Genomic DNA, 20,359 nt, shown 5'->3' with positions numbered 1-20,359 from the left:
GGCTGTAACAGGGTTTTCATCTTTTTGATTGCTGTGCCTTTTTTTTTAAAAGCTTTTGATTTCCATCTGTTAATTTTCTAGGCTGGCATATATGGAGGAACTAACGACAGCTCCACCACCTGTCTCAGGAGGACATCTAAACCATTGTGCTGCTGTGTGCTACATTATGGTCAGTAGCTCAAAACCAACAAAAACAATTCCCTCAAATTTGTGGAGAGATGCCTGCAGGCAAAGTGAACTTGCACTATCCCAGCTACACATTCTAGGATCATCCTGGGCCAGGGTTTGATAGAGTAAGAAATTAGGAGTCGATGCATACCCTATTATGATATTTTGTATTGATCAGTAATTTGTAGTGAGGAGGAGATATGGTAAAAGTTGTGAATCACCACCGGTTGTTGTATGATTTGAACTGCTTCCCCCATTCTCCACACAAAAACAGAATCTTGCTATTGGTCTCCCTGTGAATTTCAAGTGTTCATTCTATTTATGCAGTTAAAATAAATTAAGCTTGCTGTGGAAAGTTAGGGGGTAATAGGTAATGATGTAAGGACCCTTAATGATATTTATTTTTCTGCAACATTCCTTAACCTTTCCAGTCTAGAAAGAGAATAACTGAAATTGTGGAGCCTCATTTGTTTAGGTAGTAACTATAAACAATAAAAGAGCATTTTCAAAATGTAAAATCATGTTTGTTTCTTATCTTTCCTTTCTGCCTCATTTTTCACTTTTTCTTAATCAATCTTTCAACCTCTTTGTTTCTATTTCTGTGCCAATTTGACTCAAACGCTATCTCCCTCTCCATCATTTGTTTGTTTCTCCTCTAAGATCTCATTGCTTAGAGAGTTAGATTGTTGATTCCATTGTTCATCAAGGTTTCAGATGTCCTTTTGACCTTGGCTTGCCCTTACCAGCAATTCGTGATGCAAAAATATTTTGGGCTGAAGGGTAACCAAAAAATTTAATGAATGCTGCAGTAAATTCTGATTCAGTAAATTTTGCCAAGATTTGAATCAAATCATTGAGCTAATATTATCACCAGACTTATGACTTTCGTTTCTGAGCAGATTTGTTCAGATTGGGGTCTTGCCAGATGAAAGAAAGGATTTTGCATTTACGTTGCACTTTTCATACGCTTGGGCCACCTCGAAAGATTTTGCACCTAATGAACCACTTCTTAAAATTAGTCATGTCTGTAATCTAGGAAAAAGTGTCAATATTCTACAGGCAACAATGATAAAAATGGCCAAATTAGCTGCTCCTTTGGGTTCAAATGCTGCCCTGGGAATGTTCATGTTCATTTGATACTGTGGTTCAAGTCTTGATTTAACGTTTCATCTTACAGATTGCACCTCTAACAGTGTAACATACCTTTTATAAATTAGCCTTGATTGAATACTCAATTCTCTGGGCCAGATTTTCATCTTTGAAACATAAATTAGGAGTCTTAGGCTGGCCTGTCACTCAGTGAAGACAACCATCTAGTGAGCAGAGTGTCGATTGTTCAGCAATCTTCAAAAAGCTTCAATGTATTTAGTTTGAGAGCTTTTGTTGACACAGCTGTGAAGGGGACTTTTACCTTTGTTTCTTGTTAGTTTTAGAACTTTTCAAGACTTTATCTTTCCTTGAACTGATTTTCCATTATCAGGTTGTTCATTTTTGCAAAATTGAAAGACGATTAGCAATTTTATGAGCTTGGAAGAGGGGTACTTTTTCAAGCAACTTTGTTTATTGCAACAGTTTCATGGATACTTCTAAGAGTTGCCAGTGTTTACAGGGCTCACCGATTCTGTACTTCCTGGATAGCGGAAGACTGTTTCAAAGGCTAAGCAGCTGCAAGGACATTAAACCAATGTGAAAATCAAGAAAAAGCTCCTCAACATATGTTGAACATGTTTATGAAATCTCATCTCAACCTTCCCTTCTGTAAGAAGGACAACTCCAGCTTTTCCACTCTAATTTTGTAACTGAAATCCCTTATCACCAGAGCCATTCCAAACTGTCACTGGGTGAGGAGAGGTTACAGGAAGTTTATTCACACCAAGGACTTAGACTGGATGGACTCTATGACTTTGAGTGATGTGATGCTTTTTCACAGGTGATAGTTGTGACAGAGCCACATTGTATTAGTAAGGATAAAAGAATTAAGCAGAGGAAGATACAGGATGATCAAGAGATAGCAAGTTAATGAAGTTACTTTTGGATTATTATAAGACTCTGCAATGATAAAAAAAAAGGCTAAATTGTTTTCATGTGTGCTGTTAACTTTTGTAGTTATAGAGTCTTAGAGTCATAGAGATGTACAGCACGAAAACTGACCCCTCGGTCCAAATCGTCCATGCTGACCTGATATCCTAATCTAACTTGGTCCCTTTGCCAGCATTTGGCCCAAATCCCTCTAAACTGTTCCTGTTCATATACCCATCCAGATGCCTTTTAAATGCTGCAATTGTACCAGCCTCCTTCTGAGCATTTATTTTGTAATACATTGCTTATTTTAAAAAATCAAGGGATTCATCCTGATCGTTCAAATTGATAAATAGATCACATGGTATAAAATGGAGCTTGGAAATCCTAGGGTTTACTCCCAAGCAGTGTTGAATTAGTTGATATCAATGAAGATTCTGGCACAAAATTGGATGTCAGGGCTCCTTTAACAAGTACGGAACCATCAGCCAGAGATTCTGCTCCTCGTTGCCACCCAATGACCTCTCCCCAAGGGACAAAGGTGAGTTGGGATGGATGTTAAGTGAGGACATGTCATGCACAAAGACTGGGCACCTGGATATGTGTCACGACTTGTTGTGGTGCCAAGCTAGAAAGCAGGTCCTGCTATTTCTGGATATGACTCTATGACTAAGTTGAAAATTTTAAAATAAGTACACAAAATTCCCCACTTTACCTGATTTTCAGACATACGTTGATAGAAAACACAATTCGGGTTTCTGTACTTAATACAAAATATTGTTTACCACAAGTAATTTAGACATTAACTGCATAATAACAGTTATAAACTGTCAGCATATAACACTACAAATTAAAACTCTAAACTCCTTGTACACAAAAGGGAAGGGGAGTCTGAAGGAGTCAATACAACCAGCAGATTCAAGATGAGCTGAATAGTTAGAGATATAAGAATACCTGAAAATAAAACAATACCTAAAAATAACTGAAGGCAGTTCTAACCTTGAAGTAGGAAGATCAAAGGTATAATCCCATAAATGACTGAATTTTACTTTAATTCCTAACAAACTGAACCAGTTACATCAAAAGATTCTTTTCCAGCCCTGACACACCAACTCATTAATGCTTTGATGACTTGTGCAGCTTGAATTACTGTCAGTCATAAACAGAATTTCCCCTGTTTTTTTCTGGCTTGTGATCTTGATGTATTTAAGCACCTAATGATAGGTAGTAAGCAATTGGGCTGTTATTCATTTCTTGTAAACAGTATGTTCTCAAAGTCAATCAAGATACCTAGAAGTGGAGGCACCAAATTCAGTCAAGACTCTTCCCCCACATGGAAGGGACAGAGGATGACTTGAGGACAAAACATGTTCTAGGTGGAATTCTCCCTATTAGCAAGAGAGGATGGTTGCACAGTCCTTCATCCATAAATCTTGAAACTGTTTCCCAAGATAAAAGAAAAATATTAATACCGTAAATAACTAGAGGTGACAAATGTCCTTCAGTATATATGTAGTGTAGTTAGAAGTCACTTGTTCTCAATATAGCTCCCACATAAATTCATTAGGAGAGTGTTCATAATTATCCTCTTTATATGAAACAATGTGAATTACCTACATTCAGTAATTAATATTATCCTAACCTTCAAGCAAATCTGCTCTGAAAGCATGGGCTTTGAGTATAGTTTCAGCAAATCCTTGTGGGACTTTAGAAAAATGCCAATTAGATATCTACTTCAGTAACGCTACCTTAAATGTCTCAAAAAAGCTCCACTGCAAATGGCACGTATGACACTTTACATCGGCCAGAAGGTCATTCTGGGACCAGAATAGAAGCTTCCAGGTCTTGAGTGAGCTTTTCATGAGTAGGTGTCTCAATATTGGCTTGTAATATGATTTAAAGAAAATACTTCCACCCACAGTCCCATCTAGGCTTGCTACGTCTCTAATAATGAGACATCACCTAGATATTTTCTCATCAACCTCTTCAGAGATCTAATGACACACATCTGGAATAGATTGGACTTGAACCCAGGCCTACTAGCTCAGGAGTAGGGACCTACCACTGCACCACAGTGGCCAACACTAGGGTTACCTAAATGGGAGATGCATCATATGATCAAGTTAATGTCCCAATTTTCCTAGGAGGAATGTGACCCTAGTTTCGGATAAGGAATCCAGAGGTGACCGTGCAAGGAAGTTGGACACATGATGCCCCTTTGGAGGTGGCCAATTCAGAAGGTGCCTCTTGGAGCTCCTTGTAAAAGGAAGGGAGGACAGCTGTTGGCAAGATGAGAGCTCAGTTCTGCATAGCCCATAAATGTGGGACTTACACAGCATCTTGCTGCCTAACTAGCTTACATGAAGAGACTACAATGATATCCCTGCTGCTTGAGGACATCTGAGTGCTATATGCGCTCCCCCATCTTCTTAAAAAATAATCAGTATGTAGCTTAGACACCCTGCCTTTAATTGCTGGGCTTCTGAAAGAACATTGCAGGTGGTGAAAAGGAAGGGTGAACTGTTGGAAAAATTGCGGTTCACTTTCATGAGTGGATTTTAATCGCATCTCCCCAAAACCCCGTGGAATGCCCCCTCATTTGGCTATCTGCTCCAAGTGGGTAACAGTCACTATACTGAGAAAACTCTGCAGTGACAAGAACATGTCCCAGAACAATAGCATTTTCCTTCCCCACACTAAAGCCATTGCTCCTGGTCTGGGAAAATGCAGCCATAGGGATTTCAAAAAGAATTTGCAGAAATATCTGCACAGGATGTAATTTCCACCTTTGTGTAATGTTGAACAGTATATGCAAATGCAAATGATTAGTTTTTTCATCATAGTGTTCTTTGTGAAGCTGGTCGTGAGCATTCGTCTGGTCAATATCTTACATGTCTTGATGGCAGTAAAGAATAATGCAGAGTGAAAGATGAGCTGAATAACTGACCAGTTGGCTCTAGGATTAGAAGTCAGAAATAATCTAAAGATTGACATATGAAATTGAAACACAGGTAAAGGTCAGCGCAGTATTCAAACCTGCTTCACAGTAGCTGCAACATCACAGCGGAATACTTCTCATCTTGCCTCCTGGCCAATTTCCAATTCCCAACCTCCAATTCCCTCATCTCCCCACATTGGCCACAGCCATGTAGCCTATCAGAAGACACTTGCAATTATATAGACCTTATATGACTGCAGCATATTCTAAAGTGCATTGAACCCACAATGGTATGTTTATGAATTGTTGTAATGCAGTGAAATATAACAGTCAAGTGACAAACACAAGTGACCACGATAAAAACAAAATTAAATGTTGGTTAAGATTGAAATGACCACATATGCTTCAAGACACTGTGAAGGTGATGTCCTATTTGGAGAGTAGCCAGTCTGATTTAGTAATAGTACAGTGGAGATGGTGGATCCATATTCAGTAATTGTGCTTGGCTGGCCTGGTGTTCTCTCTGCCTTTCACATGTATAATTCCTAGTGTAGTTGCTCAAATGTTAGCATCAGGAAACTAATTTTGCATTCTGAAATGTGAGGCAATAAATGAATAATAACATAACCTGGATGAGTAGTCATGATTCGGAGATGCCAGTGTGGACAATCACCTGATGAAGGAGCATCGCTCCGAAAGCTAGTGTGCTTCCAATTAAACCTGTTGGACTATAACCTGGTGTTGTGTGATTTTTAACTTTGGATGAGTAGTATTAGTGTTACCTCCTATGCTTTCATCCTAACATCAAGAAACTACGTGTTAGAGCCCTCTTGTGGCACAGCTGTAATATCCTTACCCCTGGTCCATGTGGCCTGGGTTTAAGTCCCACCTACTATTGATTGACTGATATATTGTTGTCAAATGTACCGAGATACAGTGAAAAGTGTTTTGTCTGCTACATAGTCAGATTGTACCATACAAAATGCATCAGGGTAGCAGAACAGGTTGCAGCCACAGTGAAGGTGCGGAAAGAGATCAGAATTAACGATTGTGAGATCCATTCAAAAGTCTGATAACTGAGGGAAAGAGGCTGTTCTTGAATCTATTTATAGAATCATAGAACTCAGAGAATATTTGTCATGTATTCAAACTTTTGTATCTTCTGCCCGACGGAAGAAGTTGGAAGAGAGTATAACCAGGGTGGTAGAGGTCTTTGTTTATGTTGGTTGCTTTCCCGAGCCAGTGGGAAGTACAGATAAAGTCAATGGATGGAAGGCTGGTTTTATGTGACGGACTGGGCTTAAGGTGTGTACTAACATGTCTGAGCAGGTAGATTAGGCAAAAAATTAGGTTAATCAAAACAAAAAGAAACTACATTTTCCAGTGACCCAAAACCACTTTGAATATTTTGGTGTCCTTGTGCACCACAACAAATTTTGGAAAAAGAAATCTAGTTTCTATGTGATTTAGAAATTAATCCAGCAGGGTTCCATTTTTATTGATAACTATTAACTATCTATTCTGTGACTTCAGTAAATGAACAGTGTACCTCTTAGAACATGGTAGCCAGAGTAGGCCTTTCATCCCCTCAAACTTGCACCATCATTCTAAATCATAGCTGATCATCTTTCATATTGCCCAGTATTCTTCTAAACTCCAGAGAATACAATGCACTTCAAAGGACAGTCCCACCATCCAAAGAATCATAATGCTGAACCTCTGCTGCATTCCTCACATGGCAAGGATATCCTTCCTCAGGCTCGGGGACCAGACCTGCAACATAATATTCCAGGTGCAGTCTCACCGTGATTTATACAATTGTAACAAAACATCTTTGCTCTGTTCTCCAATCTATTTACAATATACTCATTCCTCATTACACATGGATTCATTACCTACAGATTTATATCCTTGTGAGGTTGACTCGACATCTGACTTCTTTTTTTCTAGTTGACAAGTCTTGATGGATCACATGGTCCTTCGTGGTAGATAGGAAATTTCTATTATAGAACATAGAACATAGAAAAATACAGCGCAGCACAAGCCCTTTGGCCCTCGATGTTGCGCCGATCCAAGCCTACCTAACCTACACTAGCCCACTATCCTCCATATGCCTATCTAATGCGCATTTAAATGCCCATAAAGAGGGAGCGTCTATCACTGCTACTGGCAGGGCATTCCATGAACTCATGACTCGCTGAGTAAAGAACCTACCCCTAACATCTGTCCTATACCTACCACCCCTTAATTTAAAGCTATGCCCCCTCGTAATAGCTGACTCCATACGTGGAAAAAGGTTCTCATGGTCAACCCTATCTAAACCCCTAATCATCTTGTACACCTCTATCAAGTCACCCCTAAACCTTCTTTTCTCTAATGAAAACAGCCTCAAGTGCCTCAGCCTTTCCTCTTATGATCTTCCTACCATACCAGGCAACATCCTGGTAAACCTCCTCTGCACCCGTTCCAGTGCCTCCACATCCTTCCTATAGTATGGCGACCAAAACTGCATACAATACTCCAGATGCGGCCGCACCAGAGTCCTATACAACTGCAACATGACCTCAGGGCTCCGGAACTCAATTCCTCTACCAATAAAAGCCAGTATGCCATATGCCTTCTTCACCGCACTATTTACCTGGGTGGCAACTTTCAGAGATCCGTGTACATGGACACCAAGATCCCTCTGCTCATCCACACTACCAAGTATCTGACCATTAGCCTCGTACCCCATCTTTTTGTTACTCTTACCAAAGTGAATCACCTCACACTTACCCACATTGAACTCCATTTGCCACCTTTTTGCCCAGCTCTGCAACTTATCTATATCCCGCTGTAACCTGACACATCCTTCCTCACTGTCAACAACTCCACCGACTTTCGTATCATCCGCAAACTTGCTCACCCAACCTTCTAGCCCCTCCTCCAGGTCATTTATAAAAATGACAAACAGCAATGGTCCCAAAACAGATCCTTGCGGAACACCGCTAGTAACTGCACTCCAAGTTGAACCTTTACCATCAACTACTACCCTCTGTCTTCTTCCAGCCAGCCAATTCCTAATCCAAACCTCTAACTCACCCTCAATGCCATACCTCCGTATTTTTTTGCAATAGCCTACCATGGGGAACCTTATCAAACGCCTTACTAAAATCCATATACACCACATCTACTGCTTTACCCTTGTCTACCTCCTTAGTCACGTACTCAAAGAATTCAATAAGGTTTGTGAGGCACGACCTGCCCTTCATAAAACCATGCTGACTATCCTTGATCACATTATTCCTATCCAGATGTTCATAAATCCTATCCCTTACAATTCTCTCTAAGACTTTGCCCACAACAGAAGTGAGACTGTAGTTACTAGGGTTACTAGGGTTATCCCTACTCCCCTTCTTGAACAAGGGAACCACATTTGCTATCCTCCAGTCTTCTGGCACTATTCCTGTAGACAACGAGGACATAAAAATCAAGGCCAATGGCTCTGCAATCTCCTCCCTTGCTTCCCAGAGAATCCTAGCATAAATGCCATCAGGCCCAGGGGACTTATCTATTTTCACCCTTCCCAGAATTTCTAACACCTCTTCCCTACATACCTCAAAGCCGTCCATTCTAATTAATTGTGACTCAGTATTCACATCGGCAACAATGTCCTGTTCCTGAGTGAATACTGACGAAAAGTATTTATTCAGTGTCTCCCCAATCTCTTCAGCCTCCACATGCAACTTCCCACTACTATCCTTGACTGGACCTATTCCTACCCTAGTCATTCTTTTATTCCTGACATACCTATAGAAAGCCTTAGGGTTTTCCCTAATCCTACCAACTAAGGACTTTTCATGTCCCCTCCTTGCTGCTTTTAGCTCTCTCTTCAGATCCTTCCTGGCTACCTTATAACTCTCAATCGCCCCAATTGAACCTTCACGCCTTCCGTTTAACAAGGGATTCCAATTCCTTATTAAACCACGGCTCCCTCACATGACCCTTTCCTCCCTGCCTGACAGGTACATACTTATCAAGGACACTCAATAGTTGCTCCTTGAACAAGCTCCACATATCAATTGTGCCCATGCCTTGAAGCCTACTTTTCCAAGCCACGCATCCTAAGTCGTGCCTCACCGCATCATAATTTCCCTGCCCCCAGCTATAACTCTTGCCCTGCAGTGCACACTTATCCCTCTCCATCACTAGAGTAAAAGTCACTGAATTGTGGTCACTGTCCCCAAAGTGCTCACCTATTATGGTGCTATCCATGTTTTTGTTTTATTGGTGGGAGGTCTGTGCCCCATTCCTTGTGGATTACAAGGATTTAGGATAAAGACTAACATGCTATTTGCTTTTTGCATTTCTTGCTGTACCTGAATGTTAGCTTTCAGTAATTTTTCAACAATGAAATCTAGTTCGCTTTGGATATTAACGCTTTCCGATCATAAAAATACTCTGCACCATCTTTCCTTTTGCCACAGTGATAACCTCACAATTAATTACGTTATATTCTATCCACCATGCTCTTGGCACTCACCCAGCCTGTCTAATTCCCCTTGAATCTTCTTTGCATCACATCTCATATTCCCACATATCATTTGCATAGTTCGAATGCTTAGCTGCTAAATAAGTTCCTATATTTCCCTGGCTTAACCTCAAGGTCTGGATACTCCATATGAGGTCAAGAAGAAGGCATTTTTTTCATTTATTTACAGAATGTGTGCATTGTTGGCTAGATCAGTGTGTATTGCCCATCTCAAATTGCCCAAAGGGGAGTTAAGAATCAAACACCTTGCTGTGAGTTTGTGGTCACATGTAGATCAGACCAGGAAAAGGTGGCAGCTTCCTTCCCCTTAGGGAATTAGTGAACCAGATTTTTTTTTCCAGGGTCCCCAGAATATGAGCTGTGTCTCTGGGTTAATAGCCTAGCGAATATACAACTAGGCCATCTCCCCCTTGTACATTTATATCCTTGACTTCCTGTTACCAGGGAGAAACTGAAGTTAGAAAGCAAGGAAGAAATATAGGCGGTACTATTTCACTTTTATTATCTTTGTCATTGTAAATTCTTAATGCGGTGAGACTTGCAATAGGACAGTGAAGCATGTGCAAGATCTCTGATGAGCTTTGCAGATGCACACTGGGTTCCTAGGGAGAAAGAACTATCAATGAACTATTACTTTTTCTTATATTTTCCCAATATTATTTTAATGCGATAGCTAGTATTTAAACATTTTTTTGTTGTTAAAATTTCATTGACATATTTATACAGTTCCTCATGAAGCCAAGTTAAATTATACCAATCTTATTTGCAACATCTAACACATCGTAGCCTTAAGCCAGTCAGACATATGCTTGCTTTTCACTATCGGGCGTCATAAGAGTGTTGACTTTAGCTACATCAATATCATATAATTTCTTGACAGCCTGTTTGATCTGGTGTTTCCTAGCCTTGATGTCAACAATGAAAAGCAAAATATTGTTGTCCTCAATTTTCTTCATAGCGGACTCAGTGGTCAGAGTGAACTTAATGATAGCATAATGGTCCAATTTCATCTTCCTGCGAGAACGTTTTCTCAGATACTTTGGTTTGCTTCTCAGCCTGGGTGTCTTTGTTCTCTTGAAGGTAGGTGTTGTCCTAATTTTCTTCTGCCTGTGACTATGAATTCCCTTCAAAATGGCTTTCTTTTCTTTCAAGGCCTTGGATTTAGCCACAGTTTTGACAGGAACAGTTTCCTTCTTTGCCATCTTTAAAAAAAAGCTTGCATTTTATATATGGCTTTTTCAAAACCTTCAAGAACATCTGCTGCCCTTGTCCTTCTAGATGGAAATGGTCGTGAGTTTGGAAGGAGATCTCTAATCATCTTTGGTGAATTTCTGAGTGCATCTTGTGAATAGCGCACACTGCTGCTGCTGTGCATCAGTGATGGAGGAAGTGGATGTTTGTGGATGCGTGCTAATCCAACGAGCTGCTTTCTCCTGGATGGCATCAAACTTCTTGAGTGTTGTTGGAGCTGCACTCATCCTGGCAATTGGGGAATATTCCATCACACTCCTGACTTGGGCAATGTAGATGATGGAGAATCTTTAGAGAGTCAGAAGCTGAGTTCCTTGCTTTGCTTTCCTTTCCAAGACTTTCACCTGTTCTTGTAGCCACTGTATTTATATGGTGAGTCTCCTTGAGTTTCAGATCAATGCTAACCCCCAGGAAGCTGATGGATGGGGATTCAGTGATGGTAACACCATTGAATACCAAGGGGCAGTGGTTAGATTGCTTAAAATTGGAGATGGTCATTGCCTGGCATTTGTGTGGCATGCATGTTACATGCCACTAGTCAGCCCAAGGCTGGATGTTGTACAGATCTTGTTGCAATTGATCATGGACTGCTTCAGTGTCTGAGGAGTCACAAATGGTGCTGAACATTGTGCAATCATCGGTGAACATTCCACCTCTGACCTTATATTGGAGGGAAGGTCATTGATGAAGTTAGGATACCATCCTGAGGAATTCCTGCAGAGATATCCATAGCTGAAATGACTGGCTTCCTGTGACCACAACCATCTCCCTATGTGCCAGGTATGTCTTCAACCAACAGAGCGTTTGCCTCTGATACCCAACGTTTCCAGTTTTGCTAGGGCGTCTTGATGCACACTTGTTGAATGCTGCCTTGATGTCAAGGGCTGTCACTCACACCCCACCTCTTGTGTTCATGTCTGAATCAAATCTGTAATGAAGTCAGGAGTTGAGTGGCCCTGGCAGAATTCAAACTTGGCATCAATGAGCAGGTAATTGCTGAGCAGGTACTGGTTGATAGCTCTATTGATGACACCTTCCATTACTTTGCTGAAAATCAAGAGGATACTGATGGAGCAATAAATGGTTGGATTTGTCCTGCATTTTGTGTACGGGACATAGCTGGGCAATTTTCACATTTTAGGGTGTTGTAACTGGAAGAGCTTGGCTAGGAGAACACAAGTTCTGGAGCACAAGTTTTCAGTACCATTGCTGGAATATTGTCAAAATCCATAGTCTTTACTGTATCCAGCACCTCCAACCATTTCTTGATATCACATGGAATAAATTGAGTTGGCTGAAGACTGACATCTGTGATGCTGGGGACTACTGCAAGAGACTGAAATGGATCATCTACTCAGCATTTCTGGCTGAAGATTGCTGTGAATGCTTCACCTTATCCTGTGCACACTTCTGTTGTCTCTTCCATCATTGAGGATGAGGATATTTGTGGAACCTTCTCCTCCAGCATCATTCACAATTGGATATGATAGGACTGCAGAGCTTAACTGTGTGATCTGTTGATTGTGGAATCACTTAACTCTGTCCATCACTTGCTGCTTATGCTGTTTAACATGCAGGCATCCTGTTTCATAGCTTAATCAGATTGACACCTCATTTTTAGGAATGCCTGGTTCTGCACCTGGTATGCCCTCCTGCACTCTTCCTTGAACCAGATTGATTTCCTTGCTTGAACGTAATGGTTGAGTGGGGGATATGCCAGCCATGAGGTTGCAGATTTTGCTGGAGTACAATTCTTCTGCTGCTGCTGATGGTTCCCAGTGTATCATGGATGTTGTGTCTTGAGTTTCTAGATCTGTTCGAAGTCTGTCCAATTTAGCTCACAATGGAGTGCATTCCCAAAGTGAAAGCGGGAATTCATCTCCACAAGCATTGTGCGGTGGTGACTTTTATCAAGACTGTCATAGAATCCCTACAGTGTGGAAACAGGCCATTTGGCCCAACAAATCCACACCAAACCTCCAAAGAGTATCCCACAATGACCCATTCCCCTACCCTATTACTCTACATTTCTCCTGACTAACGCACCTAGCCTACACATCCCTGAACACTATGGGCAATTTAGCATGGCCAATTCACCAAATCTGAACATCTTTGGACTGTGGGAGGAAACTGGAACACCCAGTGGAAACCCCATGCAGACAAGGGGAGAATGTGCAAACTCTACACAGATAGTCGCCCAGGCCAGAATGAACCCAGGTTCCTGGCGCTGTGAGGCAGCAGTACTAACCACTGAGCCACCATGCCACTCCGACATGGACTTTGCATCAGCAGCTGTCAGATTGGTAAGGATGAGGTCAAGTGTGTTTTTCCCTTGTATTGGTTACATGGGACTGATCAATCACTTTACTTGTTGTTGGCTTAAAAATAAGCTTTAAACATGTTTTGTTACTTTTTGCCTCGATTTGAGGGTATTTTGTTCACCTGAAATAATTACATTGGGAGTGCAATCACAGTCATCTGCATCCTTTTAGCTGATTCCGCTACCTGTGTGGTAGCATGTTCCAATTTTATCCACAGTTCTCACCTGCACACTGCCTTTGTGTGCTGGCTAGTTAAATCTGTCGAGAGTCAGGATGATAAGATAATGCGTTGCCATTTTGAAGAAAAATGTGTTGATGCATGTGAACTCTCTACTATGCGAATACCATCAAGTCATATTCTAACTCTGATCTATTACACACAATGGGTTGGATGTTTCGGCTCCCCCACTGACAGATTATGACTGTCATCCCCTGTGCCTACTTACCTATACTATTGCAATTTTATAATGGAGGTAGACGCATTGGGAGGTTTCCTGTCTGCCTGCTAATGAGCCAATTGAACCCGTTTAGCAGCCCAATAATAACCATTTAAGAGCTGCATCCTGCAGCTGTTGGGGTTTGATCTGTGGTAGGAGAGGCCTAAACCAAGTTGGCAGAGTCAACCAGTAAAGTAGAGCCAACCTTAACCCCTGTGGATTATCAATTCACCCTTCCTCCTGTCTCTGTTTTTCCACCACTTCCAACAATGTGCAGTCCATCATTCAATGATACAAACATTTGGTGTGCATCTAGTGATAAAATTCATCATGGTAATGGCAATGGGGTGATATTAAACGAGAAAGACTGTAAAAAGCCCAAATTTATTTCTTGGTTTCGTACTAATTTCAATCATGTCAACAGCTATTAGTAGCTTCATCATGAGTGACAAAAAAAATTTGGACATGGTTCCCATTGATTGTGAATGTGGGTTGATAATGGGATCAATCTTGGCTGTGATGGCACTAATGCCCTTTCCCACACTCCTGCATGTCATACCCAAAGGAGTGGCACTCTCCTCAGGCAACAGTCCAAAGTCATAAAGCCAAAAATGTTTTTATTTGGATCTTGATCAGATGGGCCAATGGGCTAAGAAGTGGCAGTTGGAGTTTAATTTAGATAAATGTGAGGTGCTGCATTTTGGAAAGTCAAATCAGGGCAGAACCTATACACTTAATGGTAAGGTCCTTGGTGTGCACATTCGTAGTTCCTTGAAAGTACAGTTGCAGGTACACAGTACAGTGAAGAGGTGTTTGATATGTTTGCCTTTATTGCTCAGTGTATTGAGTATAGGAGTTGGGAGGTCATGTTGTGGCTGTACTGGAGTACTGTATTCCATTCTGGTCTCCCTTCTGTAGGAAGGATGTTGTGAAACTTGAAAGAGTTCAGAGAAGATTTATAAGAATTGGAGGCTCTGAGCTGTGTGGAGATGCTGAATAGCTTGAGGCTATTTTCCCTCGAGTGTCGAAAGCTGAGGGATGACCTTATAGAGATAAAATCGTGAGGAGCATGGATAGGGTGAATAGCCAGGGTGACGAGTTCAGAACTAGAGGTAAGTTTAAGGTGAGAGGGGAAAAATTTAAAAGGGGACTTACCGGGCAACATTTTCACACAGAGGGTGATACATGTATGGAATAAGATGCCTGAAGAAGTGGTGGAAGCTGGTACAATTAAACTATTGGAAAGGAGTCTGGATGGGTATATGAAGAGGAAGCATTTAGAGGGAAATGGGCCAAATGCTGGCAATGGTCTATATTAATTTAGGATATCTGGTCGGCATGGACAAGTTGGATGGAAGGATCTGTTTCCATGCTGTACAGCTCTATGACTCTGTGACTGGAAAAATCAATACTTTCATATAATTTGCCTGAGTTCCATGTAGTACTAGGGACTGCTGCACCATCACAGGTGCCATATTTTAGATGAGATGCTATTCAAGGCCTTGACTGCTCTCTCCAATAACATGAAAATGCCTGGTCATTATCTTGTTTTTCAGATCTTGGTGCTTCTTTCTTCCCTATAGTACAGATAAAACATTTCATCAGCTGTACAACATCATGGTAATGATGCAGAATCTACATTAATTATGTAAAGATTTTCCAGCCAACCTGACAGGGATATTATTATACATCACTGGACCTGTTGGGACTTGAAGCAAGGCCTCCTCGTTCAGAGATGGGGACACTATTACTGTGACACAACAGCCCTTCAAGTGAGTGTGGATATGTGCATACTGTGTTTAAGGACAGTTGTTGCAGAACAGAGTAAGATTGGGTTGTGAAGGTAGTGTCTCTACCTCTAGGCTAAAAGGTCTGGATTCATAATGTAGTGGTCCTGTAGTTGTGTTATGACATGTCTCTGAATAGATTGATTAAAAATAGTTATAGAGATTGCAAAAAGTACTTCTGTGAAGGGTCCTATGAATAAACCCATGAGGAAGACAGGCCAGTGGCTGCTTCTTCCTTCACAAGGGTATTATTAAATTGGAAAGGATGTAAAAAAGATTTACAACCATGTTACCAAGACTGGAGGATTTGACTTTCTTCCCTGTAGCATAGGAGCCTGGGTTACATCGAGGTTTATAAAATCATAAAGGGCATCGATAAGGTGAATGTGATTTTTGAGAAGATTGTAGCTCAGGTTGACGTTCAGGTTTAAAGCTTGCTCAGTGAGTTGGTAGGTTTGTTTTCAGGTGTTTTGTCACCATGCGAGGTAACATCATCAGTGAGCCTCTGTGAAGCGCTGGTGTTCTGACCCACGTCCTATTTAAGTGTGTGGTCTGTTCATGTGGATGATATCAATTCTGGTTCTTCTTCTCAGCGGTTGGTAAATGGGGTCCAAATTGATGTGTTTATTGATGGAGTTCCGGTTTGAATGCCTCTAGGAATTTCTGTGCGTGTCTCTGTTTAGCCTGTCCTAGGATGGATGTCTTGTCTTAGTCGAAGTGGTGTCCTTCTTTGTCTGTGTGTATGGATACTAGTGATAGTGGGTCATGTCTTTTGGTGCTGAAAATGTGTTGCTGGAAAAGCGCAGCAGGTCAGGCAGCATCCAGGGAACAGGAGAATCGACGTTTTGGGCATAAGCCCTTCTTCAGGAAGAAGGGCTTATGCCTGAAACGTCGATTCTCCTGTTCCCTGGATGCTGCCTGACTTGCTGTGCTTTTCCAGCAACACATTTTCAGCTCTGATCTCCAGCATCTGCAGACCTCACTTTCTCCTCATGTCTTTTGGTGGCTAGTTTGTGTTTGTGTATCCTGGTAACTGGTTTTCTGTCAGTCCAGTGTAGTGTTTGTTGCAGGGTATTTTGTAAATGACATTTCTATTGCTGGTTGTTAGTACAGGGTCCTTTAGGTTCATCAGTAGCTGTTTCAGTATGTTGATGGGTTTGTGGGTTACTGTGACGTCAAGGAGTCGGAGTAGTCTGGTAGTCATTTCTGAGATGTTTTTAATGTATGTAGTCTGGGCGTGTTGTCTTCTTGTTTGGGTTTGTTGTTTAAGAATCAGCGGACTGTGTTTATCAGGTACTCATTGTAGTTGAATACACTGTATAAATATTTTTCTTCTGCTGCTCATAATTCCTGAGTGCTGCAGTGTGTTGTGGCCCATTTAAATAATGTCCTGATGCAGCTCCATTTATGGGTGTTGGAATGATTGCTCCTGCAGTTACGTATCTGGTCTGTGTGTATTGTTCTCCTGTAGACACTGGTCTGCAGTTCCCCACTAACTGTTCGTTCCACTGTGACATTTAGGAAAGGGAGTCTGCTGTTGTTCTCTTCCTCTTTGGTGAAATTTATGTCAGCAAGGGTGTTGTTAATCATTGTAGGTTTCCTCTAATTTGTTCCGTTTCGTGATGATAAAGGTGTCATCCACATAGTGGACCCAAAGCTTGGGTTGAATCATGGAGAGGGCTGTTCGTTTGAGTCTCTGCATTACTGGTTCTCCTAAGAATCCTGATATTGGTGATCCCATGGGTGTCCCATTGATTTGTTTGAAGTTCTTGTCATCGAAGTTAAAGTGGGTAGTGAGGCACTAGTTTGAGGATGCTTTCCTTGCTGATAGAGTTGGTGCTGTCTCCTGTTTATGTCCTTCATCCATCTAGTAGTGATTCTTTGGCCAGACTGATGTTAATTGATGTGAAGAGAGCTGTTATGTCGAAGGAAACCATGACTTCATCCTCTTCTATCTTGGTGTCTTTGATGTTCAAGAATTCTTGAGTGGAGTGGATGAAGTGGCATGAGTCTTCTAGGTATTTCAGTTTACAGTGAAGTTCTTTTGCTCGGCTGTATGTCAGTGTGCCAGGAAGTGAGACTATGGGTCTGAGGGGGGGGGGGGGGGGCCTGATTTGTGTACCTTAGGTAATCCATAGAAGCGGGATGTGATCCATCAGGTTTCGTTCTTTGGAGATCTGTTTTGTTAATTTCGTCTCATTTGTGGAGTTTCTTCAGTGCTGCTGTGATACAATTTCCAGTTGTAGAGTCGGGTCTATCACCATCTGATGGTAGGTGTCAGTATCTGTGAGTAGTGAGTTCACCTTTTCAATGTGTTCTGTTTCGGATGACGGTCATGCACCCTTTGTCTGCCAGTAGGATTACTATATTTCTGTCTTTTCTGAGTCCTTCTAGGACTTTCCTTTCCTATGTGTTGAGGGCGTTGCCTTTTTTCTTCCTGCTTAGTGTTGGTGCTACTGTCTGTCTGATGGTCTGCTGAATTTTTACGTAAATCCGTTGTCTTTCAGGGTTGATTCAAGTGCTGCTAGGAAGTCTTTTTTGTCCGCATCTCTGTGGTTAAAGTTCATCCCTCATACTCGGATGGCTTTATCTGTGCTGTGAGTGGTTGGTCGGACAGGTCTCTGAATTGTCTGTGTTGTCCTTTTGTGCATAAGGTGAAGAGCCAAGACCTTTTACTCAGGGTAGGGGAGTCCAAAACTAGAGGACATAGGTTTAAGGTGAGAGGGGAAAGATTTAAAAGGGACTTGAGGGGCAACTTTTTCGCATAGAGGGTAGTGAGTGTATAGAATGAACTGCCAGAGGAAGTGGTAGAGCTGAGTACAGTTACAACATTTACAAGGCATATGCACAGGTACACAGATAGGAAAGGTTTAAGACGGATATGGGTCAAACACTGGCAAAGGAGACTAATTCAGTTTAAGAAGTCTGGTCAGCATGGACAAGTTGGTCCAAAGGTTCTGTTTCCATGCTATATGACTATGACTTTGACTCTTTTATATATGGATGTTTATCAGATTAACATTTTGAGGCATCCGTACATCGTGTTGGGTGCTATATCAAGGCAAGTCTTTTCTTTCTTGAAACTTGGGGAATGGAGACCAATGAAGAGGAAGACACCATCTAATACAGTCAGAAGATAAATGGGAATTGAAAATCAATAAAATGAATTATGAAGCAGTTTAATTTGTTTGGATGGATAAGGAAACCACTTGCACCTCAGCTGGCTAAAAACTAATAAAGGAACAAAGAGATCTGGGAAATCAGGTGCATAACTCCATAAAAGTGGCAACTGTAGCTGGTAAGTCCATAAAGAATACAACCAAAGAGGAATAGCATACACAAGTAGGGAGATACTTTTAAATCTTTATAGATTCTTGGTTAGACCACATGCACTCTATTTTTCACTGGTCTGGTCTTTGTACTACAGAATTGATATTAAAGCCCTGCAGAAAAGATTTACAATCTTGCTGGCAGAATTAAGAGTCTGTCACTAAAGATTGAGCTATCCTGTCTGGGAAAGAGAATCCTGAGCTTTGATGATGGTCTTTAAGATGGTGAAAAGTTTTGAAAGGATAGACAAACTGTTTCCACTTTGTGTTCAATAAGTCTAGAACATGGGGGCATGAATTTAAGGTAGCATTGACAAATCAGGAAATAGTTTACTTTTTTTTAAAATGTGCAACACTGTTAGATAGTTAGAACACAGAATACGCTGGCAACATGAAGTGACAAAAGCCCACATCCCATGAATGGTTAATAACATAAGTGATGCATATAGAGGATGCTTATTAATAAAGGAGTGAGAAGGGATTAAAAATATATTGGAGGAGGGGTGGAAGGGCAAATTAGAGTTGAAGGAGGCTTATGTGGATTATAGAGTACACTGGGCCTGAATGGTCTGTTTTGGTGCTGTAAACCCTATAATTCTGTGGAAACTGCAGAATTAAGGAATGTCTTGCTCCTCGTAAATGCCATCATAATTTTAAAATATTTACTCGATACAAATTAACACAAGTGACAAAGGCTCTATTTATATAGAATTGCAAATAATTTACACCACAGAAATGGGCCAGAGGTTTACCAAATTAAATGCAATAAAATTGAAATTAAATAAAATTAAAAGTTCATTGACATAAATTGGTTTAAATATTTGGTTTCTGGTGTTAATTTAAAACTGTGGGGCAATTTTACAAGCTGGCTGAATATGGAACTTGGAATATAGATTCTAAAACATGGAATATTAGAATATAGAACATGACTCCAATGTGGGTATTACAGTCTACATTTTGAGGCGTAGTCATCCTGATAATCCTTATGATGGATTTGTAAGCTCGCCAGAAAATGTAGAAAGCTAAAACATGATTGACGTAGGTCCTTCTCTTTGTAGGCTGTAATCTTGACTATATATTTTCTGTATTTCTTATCTTGGGCAGTCCCTCAAGGTGTAAGATAACTTTCTTCCACTATGGTTGCATGGGTTCTGAAATGGCTGAAGAATCCAATGTGTGATCTGCATGCATGGGGCATGCATAGCTTGAAGGATTGAGGAAGTGAAGTATTTGGAGGTATATGGGCTCTCTCTAATACCTTGATTTTACATCTGCATGTTTCTAATGAAATTGGTTGATGTGTGGGTTACCTTCCTGAATGAGCTTTTTCCAGTTCAATTGATTGTAAGCCAGGGTCTCCCAAGGGAATGTTTAATTCTCTTGAGACATTTTGAGGACATTCCTAAAATGTTTTTGTTGTTCTGCTCAAGTCTCCTGCATTCCAAGTACAGCAATTCCTCTGGCAGTCTGTTGTCAGACATAAGAGTGACATGCCTCATCTGATGGAGCTTTTGACTGAACAACACTTCAATATTGGGTATTTTGACTTGGAGAAGATGCTATTGTTGGACAGTCTTT

At 41.0% G+C, this 20,359-nt stretch overlaps 1 pseudogene; it reads right to left on the bottom strand.

The window, feature by feature from the left end:
- Positions 1-10,399: 10,399 nt before the first annotated feature.
- Positions 10,400-11,009, bottom strand: LOC122540553 (large ribosomal subunit protein uL23 pseudogene; annotated as a pseudogene).
- Positions 11,010-20,359: the final 9,350 nt, after the last annotated feature.

The sequence above is a fragment of the Chiloscyllium plagiosum genome, unplaced genomic scaffold (assembly GCF_037043375.1).
Source record: "Chiloscyllium plagiosum isolate Xiang-an unplaced genomic scaffold, Cpla_swu_hap1 HiC_scaffold_29, whole genome shotgun sequence".
Lineage (NCBI taxonomy): Eukaryota > Metazoa > Chordata > Chondrichthyes > Orectolobiformes > Hemiscylliidae > Chiloscyllium > Chiloscyllium plagiosum.
This window is presented reverse-complemented; position numbering and strand designations above follow the sequence as displayed.